The 10613-nt window shown below is 40.4% G+C and overlaps 1 long non-coding RNA gene across 2 annotated transcripts in view; it reads right to left on the minus strand.

Moving 5' to 3' along the window:
• Positions 1-4996, minus strand: part of LOC138376523 (uncharacterized) — a 49032-nt gene extending 44036 nt beyond the window's left edge. For both annotated transcript variants that reach the window (XR_011231669.1, XR_011231670.1), the window contains exons 1-2: positions 4800-4996; positions 2072-2143 (exon numbers count right to left, since the gene is read on the minus strand). This is a non-coding gene — a long non-coding RNA (uncharacterized lncRNA). The remainder of the gene's footprint in view (positions 1-2071; positions 2144-4799) is intronic.
• Positions 4997-10613: the final 5617 nt, after the last annotated feature.

The following is a 10613-nucleotide window of genomic DNA, read 5'->3' on the forward strand; positions in this document are numbered from 1 at the left end:
CCCAACACTCGGGCCCTTTTCCCTCAGGCTGAAGGTGCTGGAATGAATGGGTGATGGTTTTCCCCAGACCATGCATGAAAATTTCCTCCTCCCCTTTACTGCTATTTAAGGACTTGTAAGTAAGAAGGCACCTAGACTTGGGGGTTGTGAAGAGTGACTTGGGGCTTACAAAGAACATCACCTCCATGGAGGGGTGAAGGTAGGGTTGTCACTCTTGGCACACACCTGGCTGGAGCGGCAGGTGTGGATGGAGAACAGTGAAACATAAGGTTGATAACTGATAGCCATTTGTCCGGCACAGAATCCTGAGAGCGACGGTTCTTCTTCTCAGCCCATCTTTCTAGACTAATTTTCTCCTTCTCATTCAGATCTCAGCTCACATGTAACCTCCTCAGAGACGACATTCCTAAGAACCCAATTTGAAATCACTCCCTCCCCACCCTGTCACTCTCTGTCATATCGCACCATTTTATTTGTTTTATTTTATTGAGAGTACTAGTTACATATTTAAAATTATGCTGCTCCTTTATTTACCTGTTTGTTATCTTTCTCCCCACTGGAAAGTAAATGGTGCACGTTGGTTTTGCTCACGGCTGTAATCCCTCACCCAGCATTGTGCCTGGTATTTAGTAAGCACTCAATACAATAGTTGTTGAATGAATGAGTGACCTGAAATTTGGTCATTAAATGCCATTAACATTTGTTAATCCGCACCAGAAACATAAACATAAATACTCTGATGATAGAAACATCAATGCTACAGGGACCCCCAGCTCGCACCATTCCTCAGCATCCACGTGGACTATTTTGTGAATCCCCAACTACATTTGAAAAGCCACTGTTCTGTATAAGTTGGGTGCAGAAAAAGACCAAAGTTGAGCACTGGCAGAGTTTTCATCAAATTGTAGTACAGGGTTTTCTGATTTGCCATTGAAAGAACAACACAGCGAGCCAGTCTAAAACTAACATAAAATCCAACAGGTGAAAGGTACTAATTCTTCATAAACTTTGCATTTTAAAACCTTTATCTCAGAAGTGAACTTACTAGCTTTCTAATGAATAAAAGCTTATTTTTAAAAACCTAAATAAAACTTGCCACACTCTGCTTGTCTGATGGAGTATTTTGTTAAAATTTAGGTGTAGAAGAAACCACATGCAATTAATCACTAGGGACTCAGAGTTCAGACAAGGATAAAAAAAAAAAAAAACATGGAAAATAGGATTTTAAAAGCTCCCACAAGTCAATGAAATAAAGTCTGCACACGACTTCCCAGTAAATAAGATCATAATGTTCAAATTTTTAGTTCTCTGTTTCCCTGGGTTTAATTCTTCTGTTTTAAATGTCACAAAGGTTCGTTTCTTCAGACCTGCGAAGGGCAGAATTTTTCTAAAAACAGGTAGATGGGACTTGTAAGTCCTCTACCCTTTTGAAGTCTATGTGCCTATAATTATGCCCTGATTTTAAAAAGGAGGTAGCTAAATTATAATATCTGTGCCTTTTAAAGAAATGTTCAAGCATTTTATTAAGGTTGTCAAATTTATAAGATAATTAGATTGAGGTAAGCTCTTTGGGTCTCCGTTATTGATGTTGAAACTTTTGCCTTTATTCAGTCATTTTTTCATTCATTTCCCTTTATTATTCCTGTTATTTGAGTTGTAGGTCCCACGTCCATCACTGGTTAATGTTCTTTGATTTCAGAACATCTGCATTCCTAGCAGAACCTAGCACAATCCATTCATTCGGCAAATATTTTTTAAGAGCCTGCTATGATCTAGATACTGCAGAAACAGCAGGAAACGAAGACCTCTGCCTCCTTGGAGCTTGCATTTTGGTGGTGAAGACAGACAATAAATAAGATGGATAAGTTAAACATACGATCTGCTAGAGCAGCGGTCCCCAAACTTTTTGGCACCAGGGACCATTTTCATGGCAGACAATTTTTCCACGGACCAGGGGGCGGGGGTGGGGGTGGGGATGTTTCAGGATGATTCAAGCACATTGTATTTATTGTGCACTTTATTTCTATTCTTATTACATTGTAATATATAATGAAATAATTGTACAACTCACCATAGGTTGAGGACCCCTGTTGAGGTATGCTAAGAAGAAAGCTAAGCAAGGAAGGCTTCATCGGAAATGTGTCTGTAGAGAGAGGGAAATTTTAGATAGCATGCCTGGAAAAGGACTCAAGGAGAGAAGACGTCACTTGAATCAAGATGGAAAGACAGTGAGGGCATGCCAGGCAGATAGAAAGCACTCGTTACATATGCATTGAATAACTGAACCATGGCCAATTGGTTTCTCAGCTCTCATTGTGTTTGGCATGTCTTCTCCCTTTGAGGGTTGATGTGTTTATATTGCAGATGCCCTGGCCCTTCTCATAACTTGCGAATGTTGTTCTTATTCACAGCCTCTAAACAGTGGTCCCAAATGCAGCTAATGTCCACGTCCGCATCCTCAAGAATAAATGACTGCACTGCCAGAATATGGCTGGCTATGTGGGGCTTCATGCAGTAGCTTCCACTGGCAGAAGGGAAGCGACACCACCCGCGGCTTTTGGGATATGGCATAGCACCGTGGCCGCCAGGCGTAAGTAAAGAAAACGGAATGGGAAGAATCAACGAATTCCAAAGAGAAAGTGAAAGAGAGGTCTTGCTATTGGGAGTTAAGGTTTTACACACAAAAATAACTCACAACAAATGACAATGTGAAAACTCTGCACTGTAAACTAGTTTCCTATCTCTGGCATGTGCCAGCCTTATCTTTCCTGTGGACTTTTCTCCAGCCTTATCTACCCAAACAGCATGTTTTTCCTGGGACAAACCTCTGCCACAATGTACTTCGTGTTCTTTTAGCTCTCCATGTCTTTGTACATGCTGGGTACTCCTGACCTTTAGCCTTCTGTTTATTCTTCCAGGACTAGATCCAAATTGTCACCTTCTCTGTCAAAACTCATTGAACTGTAACACTTAAAATTGGTGCATATCACTGCAGGTAAATAATACTTCAAAAAATAAAAGATAGGGCCAGGCACCCACCATGGCTCATGCCTGTAATCCTAGCACTCTGGGAGGCCAAGTTGGGAGGATCGCTTGAGCCCAGGAATTCGAGACCAGCCTGGGCAACATAACAGGACCCAACTCTACAAAAAATAGAAAAACTTAGCCAGGCGTGGTGGTGCATACCTACAGTCCCGGCTACTCAGGAGGCTGAGGCAGGAGGATCGCTTGAGCCCAGGATTTTGAGGCTGCAGTGAGCTATGACTGGGCCACTTCACTCTAGCCTGGGTGACAGAGACAGAACTTGTCTCTAAATTTTTTTTTTAATTTTAAAAAAGTTAAAAACAAAAACACCTCACTTCCTCTGAGAATCCTTTCTGGCGCAAGCCCCCCACTCCTAGCCCACCGCAGCAGGGCTGGCCATCAAGCTCGGCAGTCCAGAATCTGGGGGTGTCCCTGCTGGTGAGCCAAAGGGGCCAAAGCCAGGAATGTTATTGCACGTGGTGACAAGCCAGGTGGATTACTACTTCCTTTTTTGCCCATTCCACATTTCTCTTTCTTTTTCCTTTCAACAGGAGACGAACACTTTCAGTCCCCTGGGCTTTTGTTCACTAATACTATCAAATTATTAACAAGTAAATATAACTTTTAATATTTCCCCAATCTTGTCCCCTTCTGGAAACAATAATTCTGGAAACTTTGCATATTATTCTGACATGTCCCTCCATCCATCCATTTGTGCTGGTTAATAGCACAGGCTCTGAACCCCAGCTGCCTATGTTGAAATCATGGCTTCTGCACTTACGGAGCAACCTTGGACAAGTTACTTAACCTTTCTGAAGCTCCATTTACTCACTGTGAAAGTGATATACTAAATAATCTCTATTCTTAAGAGTCGCAGGGAGAATTAAATGGGTTAAAGCATACAAAATGCATAGATGATGTCCAGCACATAGTGAGCACTTGATAAATGTCAGCCATTGATATTCATTCATCAACCATTCACTGAGTGTCTACTATATGCCAGAGTTGAGTTTGGCACCATGGGAAAAAAACAATAAGAGATAGACTCTAACTTCACCAGCTGAGTCTATGAGGGAAGGCTGACAGACAGACAGACAGACACGTACAATAGAATGGATCGGTGTATGATGAAGCAAGCCCCAGGTGCCCAGAGAAAGAGGCCCCAGCTCTCAATGGGAGGTCAGTCAGGGAGGCCTTCCCAGAGGTGGAGAGAGTTGAACTAAGTCTTATAATTCTGGCCCCTTCTGTTTGTTCCCTCAGCTTCACCATCACACTGATGTCTTTGTCCCCAACTTTTCTGACTGCTGCCCTGGAGTGACATCTGGGCCTTGGTATTCTTATTCCTGTTTCGTGTCCTGGCTCCCCTGTGACTCTGAAAGGACCATGGCTCTTCCCCCAAGAGTAGGCAAATAAGAAAAATAATTTTAGTAATATGATGATAACAAACGTTCTAGTCCCCACTTCAGTCAGAGCACAAGCAAAGGCCCTTCTAAAGGCCTCCGAGATGCTACACCATGTGGCCCTGTCACTCCTCTGACCTCTTCTATCATATTCCCCCTTCCTTTCTTTGCTCCAGACAGACCTTTCTGCTGTTCCTTGAACACACCAAGCACCTTTATACCTCAGGGCCTTTGCACTGGCTTCTCCCTCTGCCCAAACACACCCTTTCTCCAGTATCTGCAAGGCTCATTTTCTCACCTTCAAATCTTTGCTCATGTATACACTTCTCAACTGACCATGCTATTTAAAATGCAACCCCCACCCTCAGCACTTACCTTGCTCTGTATTTTTTATTTTTTGTAGAGATGGAGTCTCACTATGTTGCCCAGGCTGGTCTCAAACTCCTGGTCTCAAGCAATCCTCTTGCCTCAGACTCCCAAAGTGCTGGGACTTTGCTCTATTTTTTTCTAAAGCACATACCTTATTCCATCATTCTCTGCAATTTACACATTTATTGTGCTTATTATCTCCCTCTGCTACTAGATTGTAAGCTTCTGAAGGGGAGGGATATTTATCTGTGTTAGTCACTGAATAACCTATATCAATATCTAGCTCATTGTGAATGATTAACAAATATTTATTAAATGCAAGGATATTGGCATTAGCAACCCTAGGGAAAGTTTATCTGAGACTACACATGTTAGAAAGCCCAGAACTACTCCTCTTCCTGTTAATTATTAAGCTGCACAAGTGTAAAACCTCGTTTTCATTTTACCCTTCAGTCAACAAAGCAATAAAGGTCCTTGAACTTGCTTAATGATTCCATGAGAATGATGGCTAATTAGTGTGAAGCAGTAGAGCTGCTCCGCCAGTTAGCCAACTGGGATTGCCCCAGGAGCTCAGAAGTAGAACAGGCCTCTCTGGCTCCCTGTATATCTGCCCACCTGTCTGTCCAAGCCCCGGGGGTTATCTAAGGTCCAAGGAGAGCTGAGTCAGCTTCTGCCCAGAGGCTTTTGCCAGTTCCTGGGTGCTCTTGCCTGCAGGGGCCTGGGACTCCACTCTTTCAGCCTAGGCCCCTTGTCCTCCATGTATGTGATGGATTCCTCACATACTGACCCTAGAGCTATTTAATTGGAACCCAACTCCTGTGATTCCACAGGATAACTCAGTTTGGACCTTGCTCTCTGGAGTCTTCCCTTTGCCTGGGTTTTCCTAGCTGAATGGTATCCAATCTCTATTTTTACAGAGATGTGGCCTGATGTTCTGGCCACAAATCCAGGACAGATTGCACCAGTCAGACCGGATCTGAATCCAGCTGGGCCACTTACTGGCTGACTGACCTTGGATAAATTACTCAACCTTTTGACCATATTGAATTTTACTTGAGTCATGGGAAAAGAGTGAAGATTAGGAAATCCCTTCACCATTTTATACTCCACAATTCTAGGGAGGAAAAAAAAAGACAATATACTCCAAAATTCCTCTACCTTTTTGTGTTCAGGAAATAGTTAATCTTGCAAAGGACCACCATGCCCTGGCATATCTCATGATAAGAGTTGTTTCCCTCCTTCCTTGGTGGCTTCCATAAGACTCATTCCCTTGCCCACCTGCTTCTATAAAAGCCCAGGGCCCTTTCACTTTCTTTGAGATGGTCCTCATTAATAAACATTGTCGCTAGTGCAATGGCCTAAATAAAACCACCTCCTTAATTGTCCAGTGCATTTTGTTTTTCATACTTTTAAGCCTCAACTTTCCCATGTATAAAAGGGGATAAGCACAACTACTTCAGAGGGCCATTTGTGAGGATTAAATGAAGTATGAAAAGCAGAGTAAGCTCTCAATAAATATTTTGATGGAATTATTATTTCTGTTGTTGATTTCCTCTATTTCAGTTCTACCAGAACTTGGTCCTTATGGTCTCTTGTGCTAGTTAATGTCTGATGGATGTCCATAGTAATTTAAAACTTTGTATCACTGTACATTTTTGGTTCCTGAAAACACTGTTCTAGAAGGTTTTGTGGGGTTTGGTCCCATCTACCTCTACTCAGCCACTCATGACCGCCAAACACACCCTAATGTTACCAAAAGTTCAGCACTTGTCCCTGAGACCACATCAGAAGAATGAGGACAAGTGATTTGAGGAGAAGGAAAGAGAAGTTTATTAATTTGCCAACAAATGAGGAGGTTGGCAGACTCCCATCTTAAGGTACCAATGTCCTGCCTCTGAGCAGAAATACAGAGCTTTTTATGGGGAGGTTTTCAGCTTCAGGCTATTGCTTTTCAACTATAGTTAATGGTTCTGATTCATCCCATCTTTGGCTAAGACAATCTGGACAATTCCTCTGAGCCATCTCCTGTGACACAAAGAACAAAGGGCACTCCTTTTCCCTCCTGACCACTGGCCTGAGGCTTGGATGCAGTTTTAGTTCTCAAAAAGGGTGACAGGGTTTTGGAGAGACAGAAAACATTTTTAGCCTTTGTCGGGACATTCTCTCTGTTACACTAAGAGCACGTCCCACATGCTGTCTGAAAGCAGAGCTTCAGTCTCCCTCTCCACACACACTTGTTCTGCAAGGTGTCATGCCTTTCCCTTCACATTTGGTTCATGGTGGCCTTTCCTGCTTTGAGCATTGCTTCACCCCTATTCTCAGGTTAGAGTAGGGGCTACTTCAGTTTGGGAGAGTGCTAGAGCTAGTCCTGCCCTCACTGTGTGTATCAGCCAGGGTTTTCCTGAGAGACAGAACCAATTGGATATATACAGAGAAAGATGAGAGGAGCTTCATTAGGGCATTGGCTCATGTGGGTGTGGAGGCTGAGAAGTCCCACAACAGCCTGTCTGCAAGCTGGAGACCCTGGTGTGCCAGTAGCATGGCTCAGTTCAAGTCCCAAAGTTTTAGAACCAGGGAAGTCAGTGGTGTAATTCTGAGTCCAAGGATGGAGGCCAGAGAGCTAGGAGGGCCACTAGTATGAGTTCTGGAGTCCAAAAGCCAGAGAGTCTGGAGTTCTGATGTCCAAGGATAGGAGAAAAAGAGTATATCTCAGCTTTAGGAGAGATCAGAAATCATCTTTTTGTTCCATCTAGGCCCCAGGTGATTGGATGGTGATTGCCTACATCACAGGTAGACACTTCTGTCATTGGATCAAACACCCAATAGTATAACTTATTTGCCTGCTTTTCCTATTAGAACAGGGTTCTTAATCTGATCATCCCTGCAGGCATAATCAGGAGTCCAGAAAACATTAAGAATCATTCATCCCTAGTCCAAGAAGTTCGTGGCTTATCCTTTATTGTAACTTCTGTGCCAAGGCATAACTTGGTAATTATTCAATAATTCAACATTATTCAACAGTAAATTGGTCACTGGAAAACAGCATCTCAAGTGACATTGGCCAGACATTCTTTGAGGAAAATAAATGAATATTTTCATATTCTATAACTTTGATAAAACATGTCTTACTTGCTTTGTATACTCTGTATATGGAATTGTTTTTCTTTTTATCTCTAGTTTTAGTTACCATATAGTATTCAAAATTTTAATTCTTAGTGACCTTAATTTATAAGGTCTAAGAAGTGAAAATCTAAGAAGTAAGCAATTTTTAACTGTCAGTCACATACTAACAATTTATAAATATACATTTTATAATTTTTAGAAACATAGGCTTTCTTATTTACTTATTTATTTTTGTAGAGATGGGGTCTTGCTATGTTGCTCGGGCTGGTCTCTAACTCCTGACCTCAAACAATCCTCCCACCTCAGCCTCCCAAAGTGCTGGGATTACATGCATGAGCCACCTCACCTGGTCTTTAGAGATGTTAGGCTTTCTAATTACATAATTTTTCAGTGTGGAACAGGACATATTTACTAACAGATCTAAATATCTTTTGTTTCTCTGAAATAAGAAGTCAAATGTATATAAACTTAAACTTATATTTAGTAAGTAATACCTTAGCGTTATATCTCATTTGGAAATGGTCTAGACATTCGATGAATATCCATTTAATTTAGCTTAGTAAATTCTAAGGGTATAGTTACCAAAAAGACTTGAAAAACCTTTTTAAGTAAATATATTATAAAACATAATTGTTATTAAAATTTAATCTATAAATTTTTATCTCATTTACATCTATTTTATTTAATTTTAACAATTATGTTTGGAAAATTTTATGAAACCTTAGACAAATCTAGCCATCATCTCAAGTTGAATTTTCTATTAATTATTTTTATACTACTGTATGTTAGACAAGTATCATAAAAGCAAGAATCTTAAAGTTAAATACATATACATTTTATTGATAACTCAGAAGACAGTTAATTTTATTAAGCCAACAACATTAAACTACTCTTATTTACCAAAAGATTTATTGAAGTTTGAAGTTACGTGAACTTGAAAAATATTTAGGCTTATTTATTTAATTTCTGAGCACTCAAAATTAATTTGATACCATGTAGACTATATACAAACATATATATGGACATATAAATAACATGTAGACACAACATATAACATACACATGTACACATGAATGTATCTAAAAGCCAAAGAGATTAAAGAGTTCAATGTAAAAGTGAGTAGAGCTTGAGGCCTCAAAGCAACCTGTCCACCCACAACACTTGGGATTTCATCAGAAAAAATGGAAGTTTCCCCCCCAAAAAGGAGTTTATGGTGCCTTGTCTGTTTTCCTCAAGGCATCCTATGGCTGTTAGAAGTCTCTGTTAGGTCCCCTCATGTGGCATTGAGTGTGGCAAAAGGAAGGGGGGACAGACAGAAGTGAATGGAAAAACAGGTCTTGGACGCAAAGTCAGGCCAACAAGGGAAGAAGCAGGCAGGGCGTGTGCATATAGTTAGCAAGGGTTTAAAAAGAGAGGAACTTAGTCAACTGAGAAGTTTTCATAGAGAGCAGAGGCATTAAAAATTTTTTATATATATTAATGTATATGCACATACATATATAGTTTAAATATCAGCTTTTATTTCAGTTGACTTTTGACTATAGAGTTCTTTTAAAAACCTTTTTACCAGGTTTTAGCTGGGCAAATATCAAACATTCCTGTTTCTTGGCTTTTCCTTTCTGAAATTTAACTGTGTTTCAAATCTGATCTCAGCTGGAATGCTGTGTTGCTAATTCCCTGGATGTTAACATTTCAAAGACGTGGTAAGATTTATTATGCACTGTCAAGGGACTGAGAGGGATTTCTAGAAAAAAAAAAAAAATACTTTTAGATGCAAAGGTCCAAATTTCCAAAGGTATACTTACTTAAATTGTGACTTCAAACCAGTAAGCCTTTTTAATGGCTACTAACCAGATATAAGAAATACGTCCCCAGAGAGGGTACAAAAATGCAGTTTCTTCCAAAGTGTCCTAACAAAGTAAAGACCTTCATTATTAGCAAAGCAATGAATGTTGAGATTATTAAGACAAATCCCTGAGAGCCAGCACATTTGGACAAACATATTTCAGACCCCCAGCTGGACTACCAGCTGGTTACCTGGCATAATTCTGACAATCTATGCCCTCTGGGGTGGCAAGGACCAGAGGATAAATTTGCTGGCTACAAAGTCAAGTTTCTCAAGAAATAAAACAAGATGAAAGGAGAATCTTTTTATGATTTTGCTCTTATAACAAATCATACAAAGAGATAGAAACAAGGAAAAAAAGGCCATGCATCCTTGGAAAATTAAAGATCAATGACAAACTAGGTACCTAAACACATGCATAAGAGTCACAAATTCAAAGAACTAATTGGGTTGGTTGTTGGTTTTGTTTTTTGTTTTTTTAATAAATGTTTTTCTCTTGCCCATCTGGACCTGGAAAGGAACACACAAAGAAAAACTTTATCTTCCTCTCTCAACCAGGTACCACGAATAGAAGTGTGGGAGACTCTGACTAGGGGAAGAAATCTTTCCTTTTTCTGCTGGCTTCTGCCAGTTCCCCCAGGATTTCATTTGTAGGTCCCGGAATGAGCAGAATGTCTTTGTTAGTAGGGGAGAAAACATCATTTCTTTTCTTTCCCTTTTTAGGTTCTTCGTTGAGACACTCATGAAAACAAAAAGATTAATAAAAGAAAAACAAGCAGAGGTGTATTGATGTGTGCTATACCTGGCAAGTGGGAGAGACCTCAGTTCACAATGAAATAAGATGGAAATTA

This window comes from Eulemur rufifrons, chromosome 28 (genome assembly GCF_041146395.1).
Source record: "Eulemur rufifrons isolate Redbay chromosome 28, OSU_ERuf_1, whole genome shotgun sequence".
In the NCBI taxonomy this organism is placed as follows: domain Eukaryota; kingdom Metazoa; phylum Chordata; class Mammalia; order Primates; family Lemuridae; genus Eulemur; species Eulemur rufifrons.